This window comes from Octopus bimaculoides, chromosome 1, assembly GCF_001194135.2.
Source record: "Octopus bimaculoides isolate UCB-OBI-ISO-001 chromosome 1, ASM119413v2, whole genome shotgun sequence".
Classification (NCBI taxonomy): Eukaryota; Metazoa; Mollusca; class Cephalopoda; order Octopoda; family Octopodidae; genus Octopus; species Octopus bimaculoides.
This window is the reverse complement of record NC_068981.1, coordinates 191902282-191916468: the sequence shown is the minus strand read 5'-3', so window position 1 is coordinate 191916468 and position 14187 is coordinate 191902282. Positions and strand designations below refer to the sequence as shown.

General features: G+C 34.7%; 1 protein-coding gene across 3 annotated transcripts in view; it reads left to right on the top strand.

Annotated features, from left to right (window-relative positions):
* The window catches only part of LOC106877594 (alpha-catulin), a 329504-nt gene that overhangs the window by 289707 nt on the left and 25610 nt on the right, over window positions 1–14187 (top strand). The window lies entirely within an intron of this gene.

Sequence of the window (14187 nt, the reverse complement as noted above, 5' to 3'; positions counted from 1 at the left end):
CAGTTTGACTGAGGACTGACAAGCCAGGAGGTTGCACCAGGCTCCAATCTGATCTGGTAAGGTTTCTACAGCTGGATGCCCTTCCTAACACCAACTACTCCGAGAGTATAGTGGTTGCTTTTTACGTGCCACTGGCATGGGAGCCAGTCAGGCGGCACTGGCATCGACCATGCTCAAATGATGCTTTTTACGTGCCACCAGCACTGACATTAAAGAGAAAAATAATAAAATCCTTTGTATATCAGAAAAGGCTTCATGAAAACTATAATATGTGTGTGTGCGTGTGTGTGTATGCATGCATGTGTGTCTGTACATATAATTGAACATTCTAGAAAGAATTCTAATTCACACTATATAAGAGATGAACACTTGGTTTCTAAAATAGTTTGATAATTGGTATGCATAAAGCTCTGTTCTTGAATCACTTTTGTGCCTTTCTATTTATATGTGAGTATCTGTGTATCTCTCTCTCTCTCTCTCTCTCTCTCTATATATATATATATATATATATATATATATATATATAAACTAGTTATTGATCATGCCATGGCTGACCAGAATTACAATGTGTGTGTGTCTGTGTATACTATATAAATTTGTGTATTTCAGTTTACCTTGCATCTTTCTAGCAAAATTACAATACTAAAAAGATCAAATATATTTGATTCCATGATTATTCATCTCATGTTCAACCATCAACACAACTAATAAACTCCCTTGAGACAGCCACAGAATTTCAGTTAACCTCCATTTATCATAGACACTTTATTGCACTGTGTTCTGAAATTATAAACATATTATATTTCAATATTAGATTAATTTACAACTTCTGGGCATGACAAGAACAACCAAACATTCAAGTGGGTGTTGTGATTTGGGTGTCAGCAACAGTTCCTTATATTCTAGACTAAATCCTGACTTCTCTAGAAATTTCAAATATTGAAGAGGAAGCTGAAGACAGTTTCTGGTAAAAAAGGATTGTGGACAAATTAAAGAATGCTACAGATAAGTTGTTCTAATCAATGGTTTGATCCTAACCAGACAAGTTTTGTTACCAATCTACTTGAGACCTCTCTGTTTTATGGTACAAACTTCTACATGGCTGTGTAGTAAGAAGTTTGCTTATCAAGCGCATGGTTCCAGGTTCAATCCCACTGCATGGCACCTTCAGGAAGTGTCTTCTACAGCCTGGGGCTGACCAAAACTGTGTGAGTGGATTTGGTAGGCAGAAACTAAAAGAAACCCATTATATGTGTAAGTGTGTGTGTGCATGTATGTGTGTTCTCCACCACTGCTCGACAACTGGTATTGATGAAGTTACATCCCTGTAACTTAGTGGCTTGGCAAAAGAGACTGGTAGAATAAATATTAGGCTTAAAAGCAAAAGTAAGTACTGGGGCTAGTTCATTTGATTAAGAATTCTTCAAGGTGGTGCCCCAGTATGGCCACAGTCTTATGACTGAAACACATAAAAGTTAAGATAAATCAAAACTTCCCATTAAAATTTTTTGATGCTAATTTATGTTTCACAATGGTTTTGCTAACACACGTAGGTTTCCCAAGCAGTTGGTCACCTTAGTACTAACTAGGTCCAACACTACTTAACTATGGTGATCAGATGACAGATGGTGCATTTAGCATAATATGGCCATAAACCTCAGTTGGGAAGATCATGTTTAAGCACAGACATGGCTGTGTGGTTAAGAAGTTTGCTTTTCAGACATGTGGTTTTAGGTTTAGTCTCATAGTGTTGCACCTTAGGCAAGTGTCTCCTACAATAGCTTCAAGTTGACCAAAGCCCTGTGAGCAGATTTGGTAGGCAGAAACTGAAAGAACCTGTTGTGTATTTTTTCTGTACCTTTTTCTTGACATCATGTTGTGGTTGTCAACAAGTGTCCATTGACTTGGAAGTGATGTTGTTCATTTCCAGTCTTCTGTGTAAACCATTTCTGGCAAAGGGGGAAATATTTCCTTCTTTGGGAACAGGTGAGGTTTGGCAATAGAAACAGTACCTTGGTTGTAGAAAATCAGGCTCAATAAATTCTGTTTGGTCCATGTAAGCATAGGAAAGTAGACATTAAAATGATGATGGTAATAAAAATTTATGTTTCAAACATCAGCTAAATAAATACCAAAGTTATTTTACTATATTGGTTATTATTTTAGAAATTAATTAAAAGACAGTGTTTTTCATCATAAATACAGTAACAAAAGGGTTAAAGGATATTTACTGAATGAAAATTAAATTTTGAAAATTAATATAAAGATAGAAAGAACTAAACACAAAGTCTTTTGATAAAGTTGGTAATTTTCATAAAAATAGCAGAGCCCTCATATCTCTATTCATAATCAGCTATTAGAAAGTATGTGAGCAGAACAATATACAATACAGCTAAAGTAGATACTATCTATATTTATTCTTGTTGCTATCTGGATTATAGTGTCAAGAATTTTATTTTTATTCTGGCTTTGAGTTTTTTCTTTGTTTTTTTTCTTCTTCAAAATATAACTTTTGAGTCAACACTTGCATTTTGTACTTACAATACAACCTTTTGAATCTTTTTTTTTTTAAGCTATTATGGCTGGAGTTTATGCTTCCACAACTAATTTATGCTGACATTTGATTGGATGTCACTTGACTTGTAATACTTTATCATTTGTATCTAATACTTTGTCTCTATCTGTATGTAATAACCTTGTGGCTGTGTAATACCTTGTTGTGTCTTTGTAAACATTGGCAGTTTGTATGTAATTACCCTGCTATTTGTAATACATTGTAGTCATCTCTATGTCCTTTGTGATACCTTGTCAGCTGTAATACTTTGCTGTTATCATGTATGCAATACATTATCATGCTGAATACTTTGTCATCTGTATATAATGTATTGTTTTCATCTATGATTATCTTGTCATTTGGATGTTATACATTGTCATCAATATGTAGATAATACCTTGTTAGCTATATGTAAGGCTTTGTCATCAGACCTGTATGTATGACCTTTTTGCCATCTGTATATAAGACCCCCACCTTCAGTTTGTCTTCAGTATATCTGAGGCTCACTGAGTGCCCTATGTTTTCCAAATTTTCTCCCCAATTCTTTGAGCTGATAGATAGATGCCAGCCATTAAGGGCTTCATTTGTCTCTCTTTTCCAGCCATCATAGTTTTCTAGCTATATACTTATATAATATTGAATTCTTAGTGACAACTAAACAAAGAAGTTGGAGTTGGGATATTCTTAATAATTTGGGTACTTTACACTCATTAACAAAAATGTATTTAATAACTGTTGCTAATAAAAATAGAAGGAGACTTAGCTGTAGAAAAATAGTTAAGCTTGCTCAAAGGACATTATACATCAAGTTCAGTAACCATATCTGTTGCTTACACTTTACAGTATTCTAGTTGTGTGTGTGTGTTGTCTGACAAAGGCTAGTAGGTCAAAATTTCGAAGTCACTTTCAATTCTTTCCTTGTAAAAGTATAATAAATATGTACTCTACAAAAAGTATTGAGTAATTCTTCAGTTGAATTGTTTTTATTATATCTCAACATAAAAGCAACCATTAATGTGTGTGTGTGTATGTGTAATGTATATGTATATGCTGTCACATTCATTAAATTTATCTGAAGTTGACATGTTGTTCTATAAAAAGTAGTGAAATTTACCTAGATTTCAAAGAAACAAAATTTGTCGTTGTTGATAAAATAATCAATATAAAAGTTCTGTACTATCAACGCAAATGATTATTGTAGCATGCATAATATATAGAAAACTTGTAAAATAAACAATAATTGATAATGACAGAGGGAGGGAGGGTAATACACACTATTTTTCCAGTGGGATGAAATGTTTACTAAAATAGGTTATGAGTAAAACACATGAAGTTTCCAGTCCTTTGACCAGGTGTGAAAATTGGCATTAATAATCTGAATAAGTGTTAGTTATTGATTTATGAATGATTTTTTTAAAAAATTAGACTCTGACCACCAACCAATCACAAACTAGAGACTTTTTTTTTCCTGTGCTTTTCATTTTATAATCTTGAGAAATAATTTATGGTTGACATACTGTGTTCTATAAAGTGACAGTGTTTCTTGCCCCAATAATCAAAGATTTCAGCAATTTGTTTATCTTTCTCAATATTTTTATTTGTTTCTTTCATATATAATATATATGTATATTGTTGAAAACATAGCCATTTACAAAACCAAATGATTGAAGTTGAAAAAACCAGTTATAATCAATTAGTTATAATCAATAAAAGATGTAGGATCTAATATTTTTGGTTCATTCTCACTGCTTCCATCATAGTCATCATCATTATCATTTCTTAATGATCTGATTCTGAAACTAGTTGATTGATATATCTATTTGTTTATTTGATTTTTAAGAAAAAATTTTCTATTTAAGTGGTGGTGGTCATTATTTTCATCTCTTTTTCTGTATCCATAATTCTCTGATTTATTATGCCTTGTGTGTATTACTCCCTGTTAGTTCTCTGAAATATTTCAAGAAATGTTTCGGGTCTTTTAGTTAGTCAGAATGTGAAGGATTTTACTTGTTTGTCTGATGAATTCCTATGTTACTTGTAAGGGGCAACAGTTTTTTTTTTTTTTGGAAATCTTTGAAGAAAAAAAAAAAAAAGATTTAAGTAACATTAAGAAACTTAAATTTCAGCCTAATAAAGATAAACAGGATAAATATATATCATCATCATTTAACATCCGTTTTCCATGCTGGTATGGGTTGGATGGGTTGACAGGAGCTGGCCAGCTGAAGAACTGCCTAGGCTCCATATTTGCTTTGGCATGGTTTCTATGGCTGGAGACCCTTCCTAACACCAACCACTTTGCAAAATGTACTGGGTATTTTTATGCAACACTGGGCACAGGTGCATTTACGTGGCACCAACACCCCTGAGCCTGCAAGATTAAGGATGCTCAGCTCCCGTGTTTGGGAAGAAATAAGGACCAATTATTGTATTTCCCCATATAACCACCCACACCATAATCCTTGGGACAGTATTGGACATGCACATCCTCAACCCACCGAGGATTTTCTGCCGACCAATACGATGAATTATGTCTGTTAACCGAACCGTTTAAGTAAAATATTGTTTTGTCACTGAATAGAACATGCTTTCCCATCTGTATTCGTTCTAAAAACCACTGACAATACTCTACATGACAACCCATGTCATCCCCATTGCAACTCATGTGCTAATTGTACTTTATATGGATGAAAATGATTGTGAGACAAAATGCAACCAATGCAACACCCGTTTCTTGTGAAACTTTTTTTTAGTGACTTTCGTGGGCTTCCTTCTGCATGTCTGCATACCTGTGCAGATGTTTCAGAATCAGCTGCAGTTCTTCTTCCACTACGGGGCCGGTCATGGATGCTTCCTGTTTCTTTAAAATGAATAAAAGTTTTGCTGACGTTTCTTTGTGTAATTGGTTTGCCTATTCAGGTACTTAGCATTAAAAATATCTACAATAACATTGAGTTTACAATGATTTAAAAACCACTATTAGGTGTCATGCGTTGGTAATGTACTGCATGCCTATATATATATATATATGTATATATATATATATATATATATATATATATATATATATATATATATATAAATAATAATAGGGACCACATCCAACATAAACTGTAAGATCTTATTTGGGATTGGTTCCAGGTGTGGCATAGGTATAAAAGAACATAAATAGGGTTTTAAATGTTAAATCCTATTTGTGTTCTTTGATATTATATATATATATATATATATATATATATATATATAATCTACAAATGATGCCAATATTTTCTTCAGTTATTTGTGATAAAGTGTCTTCAGTTTTAATCATGTTAGGTATTCACAAATTATTACATTTAATTGCTAAATAGGAAAGCTTGTATAATGCTTATCTATTGATTATTGGCTCAAACTTTGTTGCAGTGCATTATAATTTTGAGTGCTGTACTTCTTCATTTAAAGTAAATCTTCATTACAATAAACGACTGCTTGTAATTAACAGAATAAACTGGTGTTCAACAGTGATCTAACGTCAACCTAATGACATTTCATAACTGGATATCTTTGGACATCATTCTTTTCTGTTGATCTAGAACTCTTTGTAGAGTGTATAGAAGAGCTGTAGAAAATGTTGTAAACTTTGAAGAATGCTAAAAATATCAACAGAGGTAAAGGTTAACATGACAGTGGCTGAAAACTAATTACAATGAAGCAGGAAATTTCAGTATTATTGAGAAATGGCTTTAGTCAATGTGTAGGAAAGTTATTGGTTGAAACTCGATATTAAGTGCTGAGAGTAAGCTATTGGCACAGAGAAGGTGTAGAGGAATCTCTGGCATACTGTCAAGAAACCTGAACTGCACTAGATATACAGGAGTTGTTAGCTGTAGGGGTACTCCAGAAATAAAGTCCGGAACTTCTGATATGGTTCACTAAACAAAGTAAATAAATTTCTTTTACCTAAGTAATGCAGTTGGTGTTTGAAGTTGTCTGAAAGTGTGGCTGCATCTTCACTGGTTTTGATGAAGAGGATTCAGTTATTTGATCATCTGCTCATTGAATTTGGTTGTGTAAGTGGCTGAGCACTCCACAAATACATGCACTCTTAATGTACCTCTCAAGCAGAATCAGCAAGACACAGTGTGTAACGAGGTAGTGTCTTTTATTGTGTTGAGTCAAATGTTTTGCAATATTTTGGTTACTTATTTGCTTTTTTCAAGTTACAACAAAAGCATCCTAGCAGTCCTAGTAGAGGTCATTGTGTTGCACCATCTGAAACTACCTTTCAGCCAGTCCTTTGACCCCCACACTAATAACAGTTCTTGTCCTTTGAGGCAAAGAATTCCTTCACTAATGCTACCACCTCCTCTTCGTTAATGAAATGTCGCAAGTGCGGGAAGTGAGCCAAATGATTTTTGCTCAAGATATAATTCATCTGACAGGCTTCTCTACAGTTTCTCACTCCCTACTCAATTTTACTAATTTTATTCACAAGTTATGTGTTGATCTGGAGCTATAGAAAATGACAGTTGCCTAAGATGCCATGCTGTGGAGTCAAAACCAATCTTCATGGTTTTGAAGTGAACTTAACTATTCAGCCATAAGTAGAGGAAGTCAAGAAATCGTTATTATTGTAGGATATATAAAAGGTTGGGGTGGGAGAGTGTGATATAAGAATTGTCATATTGCATAGAAGTGAGATATGGTTATTAAATAGGGAATCTGGAGAGAAATGTGTTGAATATAGGCAATTGAAATGTAACATTAAGTTGTGTATTGTTAAGGAACAGGTTAACTGAAAGCAAAAAGAGATATCAGCTGGTATGTAAGATGATTGTAGTGGATGAAAGAATGACCGCAAGTGATAAAGCACTTATGGCAGAGGAAAGACCAAATATGGTGTGGGAGGAAGTTATTAGGTCAGATCTCAGATGTTAGGTCTCAGAGGTAGTATGATACAGGATCATCAATTGGAAATCTGTTGTTTTGGAACTTCATTTAATTCATGCCTTCATGGAAAAAAATAAATGAAAATTAGATGTTAAGAGAGTGTGTTCTGTAGTTTTGTACAGGAGGAAGAAACAATTCATCTTGATCTGTCTTTGAAGATCCAAGATCCAATTACATATAGTGTATGTGTGTTAGTTTAGTAGTTAGCATATAGCAAAAAGAATGTACTTATTAGTGTATGGGAGAGAAAGAGTGGAACTTTATTGGTCAGTTTATGGCAAAGAAAGTGGAATTGCACTGGTCAGTATATGGTTGTGACTATACTGGTCAGGGTACGGAGAGAGAGAGAGAGAGAGAGCAATGGTCTGTGTATGACAGTGGAACTTCACATCAGTGTATGTTAGTGACAGGTCAGTGTATAATAATGACTGCACTGGTCATTGTCTGCCCGAGAGACATTGGTGTGAATAATGTAAAGTATAAATGGAGCATGTCAGATTCTGTGGCACAAGTTCCTTGTTTTAAAATGAGCTAAATTAAATCCTTTTATCAAAATACTCTGTTAATTTATGTTCCAAACATCAACTTGATAATGGCAGTTATTTTATTGTGTTCTTCATTATTTTCAAAATTGAAAGGAAGGCAGTGTTTTTCAACAGACATATGGTAACAGAAGGGTTGAAACAAGAAAGATGTATTGCTTGTCCTCCTATAACAACTGAAATAAAATAAGACTGACTGGGAAAATACTAACATTGACGTTTCAACTCTTTCCCATTTTCCATTCATTTTTTTTTTTCCATGCTAGCATGGCTCAGACGAATTTAGAATTAAGTCATTGTTTTACAGCCAGATACATGGATGATCGGTTGACAACTTCACTACCTGTAGCTCACCAATTCTCAGAAAAGTGTAAATTAAATACACACCCATACACACACACTGGACTTCTTTTGGTTTCTCTCTGCTGAATCAATTCACAAAGCTTTGGTGTTATTTCAGAAAACACTTGCCCAAGGTAGCTCATTGTGAGACTGAATCCAATACCACATGATCAGAAAGCAAACTTCTTGACCACACAACCATGTCTGCATCTCTGATAAACTAAAACATATCAATGTTAAACTTGATGTTGATTTAGATTGTTGTAGAGTGGTTGTGGTGGTAGTAGTAGTAATTGTAATAGCTGTGATTGTAGTAATAATGTCCAACCACCTGAGTAATATTTCATGGGTATATGGCAGAAAAATGGCCGAGCATTGCTCTGTCTTGTGAGTTCAGATCCCAACTAGATCTACAGGCCTTTTATTTTCTTTAGGTCAGTGAAATAAAAGTATTGGGACTTGATGTAAATGAAATCAATAAAAGATCAAAAGATTGACTAACATGATCTATTTTCCCACTTCCTCTCTCTTAGCCAAGGAATTGTAATCACCATGCAAGCAGTCTCACAGTGACTGACATAAGACTATTGAAATCAAAGAATAACATTTAACACTGTCCTGATTATGTTTCTAATTAAATGCATTGGTTGTGTGTTTCAATTAATTTTGGAATTAATCAAGAGTTTGGAATAATTAATTTTTTCACGAAGAAGCTGATGTTTGGAACATGAATTAAATATAAACACTTTAACATAGACAGTTTTATATCAATGAACAAGGGGTGGTGGTCTCAGGCAGATTTGGTATTGAAAGGGTTAACGGTTATTCAAATTAATCTGTTTCTTCATTAAGAAATCTAATAACTCACCCACTTTGGTGATATAATTAATTCATCTGCTGATGTTTGTCATTGGTATTTCTTGATATTGTATAACTTCTAAAGTTCAGATGTGATTTTGATTCCTAGCTGTGTGATTAAGAAGCTCATTTGGTCACCATGTGTTTTCAGGTCTGTCCTATCGTATGTCTTTTGAGTGGAATTTGGTAAAAGGAAACGTGGGGGTGTCACATCTGTTTTTTTTTTGTTTTTTCTATGAAAGTATGAATACTTGCTAGAATAAGAATAAGATGGGAAAAAAATCAGAACTTTTACCTCTGTTGGCCACCAAGAAGTCTCTTTCTCAGAGTGAAAGGAAGATTGCATGATGCATGTATATGAACAGCAATGCTACATGGTAATGAAACATGGGTTTTGAATGCAGAAGACATGTGAAGGCTTGAGAGGAATGAAGCTGGTATGTTCTGCTGGATGAGCAGTATCAGTGTACATATGCAACAGAGCACTAGTGTATGGCAGGAGAAGTTGGGCATAAGCAGAATTAGATGTGGTGTGTAAGAGAAAAGACTGCACTGGTTTGATCGTGTGATGCATATGAATGTAGACACTTGCATACAGAAGTGCCAATTACTTAAAGTGGATGGTACTTGTGGAAGAGGGAGACCCAGAAAGACATGGGATGAAGAATTGAAGGCCGATCTCATGACACTGAGCCTTACGCAGGAGATGACCAAGGACTGAGATATCTGGCACATTTCTCTACTCAAGAAGACCTGCATACCACAGCAGAATTGATAGCAATGCTGGTGCCACATAAAAAGGACCCAGTGCACACTGTGGAGTGGTTGGCATTAGGAACCATGCCAAAACAGGCAATGGGGCTTGGTGCAGCCCCTGGCTGTACCAGCTCTGGTCAATCTGTCCAACACATACCAATATGGAAAACGGATGTTAAATGATGATGGGTTAAATGAATGGCATGGGTTAAATGAATGGCATGGGTTAAATGAATGGCATGGGTTAAATGAATACACCCTTGCACTGTGTGTCAGTGTTTGTTTGTTTATGACCCATGACTTAGCTGTTTGATAAATAGCATGGGCGAAAATAAGTTACATTGTACCAGACTTAAAAATAAATACTGGTGTGTGGTGAGGGTAGGGTCAATATTCTTGAATAATTTGTTGATGGCAGTGCTCCAGCATGACACAGTCCAATGACTGAAACCAGTTGAAGAATAAGATTAGTTCCCCACACTCTCACAATCTTTATCCTAATTCTAATGACCTCTTCCAAATTAGAAGCTCTATTTTTTTTATTTGTTATTTAACAGGCTTTAATTAGGGATAGAGCAGGTCTGCAATCAAAGGCATTCCAGTCCACGACCACCTCATGTTTTTGTAGATATAGTCTACCACAGACTACATTATCTATTGCGTCAAAATACTAAGGCACAATTTGATGAGATTGTTTCTAGCACATTAAGAAACCTTTTGTAAACTGGGCTGTCTTAACAGCTTTATAGCAACCCCTCCCCCTGGTCACACACTCTCTTCTAAGATGTGAGTAGCTGTGTTTTTACAGCAAGAAACCTATTCTGCTCTGGACCCATCTCTCTTATTTTTAACCCCTAATCTGATAGCATAAAGATACCTCCCTCTCTATTGTAGCTCCACTCAGTCAAAGACCTTAATCTGGCAGGCTGAATGGTGACCTCATTAGAGTTGGTGCCATGAAGAAAAAAGTACCCTATATGCACTGTAAAGTGGTTGGCATTTGGAAAGGCATTGTCATAGAAACCATGCTAAATCGGACACATCAGATCCTGTCCAACCCATGCCAACATGGAATGTAGATATTAAATGATGATTATGGGGCCTATTGTATTTGTTATCTCTTATTGACAGCAGTTTACAGCATGCATAGATCAGAAGGGCCCTTAATCTGTGGACTATCCCAGGCAACTGCCCCATATGCTTATGCTTTAAGATAGCTTGTATTTTTACTTGTTCTTCATTAAATCAATGTTTATTTTTCCTCCCCTTTTTCATGCCATTTGCACCAACCCAGCTGGCTTTGAGACTACAAGATAGGTCACTCTGCTCATCCCGCTAGAAATAGCAAAAGCTAACACAAACAACACACTTCTTAAATAAAGTCATCTTAAATAAAGTCTATGACATGATATGTTATATGATATATCCCTAGAGAGACACTATCCCCCCCAAAGAGAGGGTGGTCACAGTTGGAATTCCTTTGAACTCAGTCAGGGTTGACCTGAGACTAAACAGCCACAAAACTAATTTGAAAGTAAAAATATTTGCCAACCTAAAAATATTTGATTTATATTATCATCTGGTTACTCAAATTCCAACTCTGATCAATGAGGGAATCACTATGTAGTTACCCAACCTGGTAGAAATAGGTGCCAAATCTCCTTTAAATTTCACTCACATTTTTTTAGGAAAAAGTGGCCACTCACAGAGAGTACTGTAGTCTTAAATACCCCCCGCCCCGCCTGTACTGGAATGTCTTTGGTCATACATCTGACAAAAATTCCCAGATATTCTCAAAACATTCCTGACCTTAAAACCAGCCTCCTCAATAAGAACCATTACTGTGTCTATTATTATAGAATCGTTAATTGCTAGCCTAATTACCACATCTCCTCCCACATTATTTATATTGTCATATAATAATTACAGTCTTGCGCTCTTGCTGGTCTAGTAAATCATCTAATTGAGAAAGCCCTGTTTATTTACTTCACCTCATCATCTACCAGTTATCAAACAATGACTCTAGCGATCAAATATGGACAGAAGCTAGAAGACACATGAGTGTCTTCTAGCATTGCTTCAAGTTGACTAATATTTTGTGGGTGGAATTTGGCAGATGGAAACTTGGGTGTGTGTGTGTGTGTGTAATGAAGTAGGTACAGGTGTTACATATACTAGGGCCCCAATAATTACAGGTATAAACCTGAATTTGTAATCTGGATAGAGTAACTGTAAATTTCTCAATAATTCAGTGTAAGTATTCTCTTTTTCACTGATCTTCAGCTTTATGTTAACATCTGCTGGGCAGTTAATCTCCACAACTGCACAGTTTCTCTTCTCTATCCCAAATCATTATATCAGGTCTGTTGTGCTTACATTTTATTGAGATTTTAACTGGGACATTCCACCAGTACTTTTTTTTCATTATGAGTGGCTATTTCTTTGTCCTCAGGATTATCCTTCTGATGGATTTCTTTATAGAGCGTCCTAGCTACAACATCATGTCTCATCGGTAGATAATACCATGATGATATTTTTGATGTGGGTGATATCTTTGGTGTTAAACTCCACAAAGTCTGCATCACTCTGTTGCCATTAACTTCTGCAAATCTCACCACTTAAAAGCAGCAGTACATAATGAATGTATTCTCCTTACAACATTAGTTACCATTATTACATTTGCTACAGGATAAAATCTTAACCCTTTTATATCCATTTCACATTTACAACTTCATGGCCCTTATAAAACAGTTTTCCTTTTCTTTTTCTGACTTTTCCTTCATTCTCTTTGTATTTCTTTTTAATTACCCCACTCCTTATCATTTTATATCTCAGTTATCTTTAACTCACTCCTACACTTCGTTGTATCAATTTGACCTCTGACCTCTTCCTTAATATTTAAAACCAGCTGCCAAGTTCAGATAACTAAACTATTTCCACAAAATTTTGCCCATTATGTCCCATTCTGTCACCAACCTCAACTCTAACCTGTTTATTGGCAAGCTTAAACCCTTTCATTGCCATATTTATTTTGAGATGTTCATTGTTTCTTTCAATTAATTTTAAATATAACAAAAGAGTTTAGTAAAATAACTTAGTTATCATTGAGCTAGTGTTAGGAACATAAATTGTGACTAAGGTTTGGTGAAAGATTTTAATTCAGAACTTTTGAAGACAAGATATTTGTATTACAGAGCCAGAGGCGGTTTCAGCCAGGTTGCTATCGAAAAGGTTAAGAGAATAGACCAAGACTAATTTTTCTTGGTTTTATTTCCTTGTTGCAAGTATAGCAATTTATTCAAGATGCTTTATGCCTGTGTGAAATATTAAATAAGGTGGTTGTGATAAAGATGAAATTTCTTGCACAAGATTTGTCTTTTTAGTCTCATGTATAATTTACACCCCTAATTTTTCTCATTTGAAGTTGTGTATAGTAAATATAATTTATACAGGAGTAAATATTGTAATTTCCGTTAAAAAAAAGAAAAAAAAACCCCATTGAGATGAAGGAAAATGATATCCTTACACAATGCTCAGCATGAAAACTGTTAGGGATTTCCAGCTGTGGCTTTTCCTTCTGCTCCATTGTAACTAAACCCTCTTTTACTTGTATACTGCATTACTTGCTGTCACTCAGAATCCTTGGTCACATGCTTCAGTTGACAGCGTTCTTCATTTTGATATAATTCTTTTGATGCTTAACATTTTTCTTAATTTACTGTTTTCTCTTCACATATCTTATAAGTGAAATAAATGATTTATGATAAATCTACTTAAAGTGATGTATATGTATTGTGATATATATGTATATATATATATATGTATATATATACATATATATATATATATATATACATATATATATATATATATATATATATATATATATATATATATACATATATATATATATATATATATATATATATATTATATATTTAATATGTATATATATAATATGTATATATAATATGTATTCATGTATCATCATCATCATTTAATGTCCATTGTCCATGCGCATGGTTGAGACGTTTTGACTGGAATTGGTTAGCTGGAGAGCTACACCAGGTTCCAGTCTGATTTGGCACGGTTTCTACAGCTGGGTGCCCTTCTTAATGCCAACCACTCTGAGAATGTAATGGGTGCTTTTTATGTGCCACTGGCACGGATGCCATTTGTATGACATCGGCAATGGCCATATATATA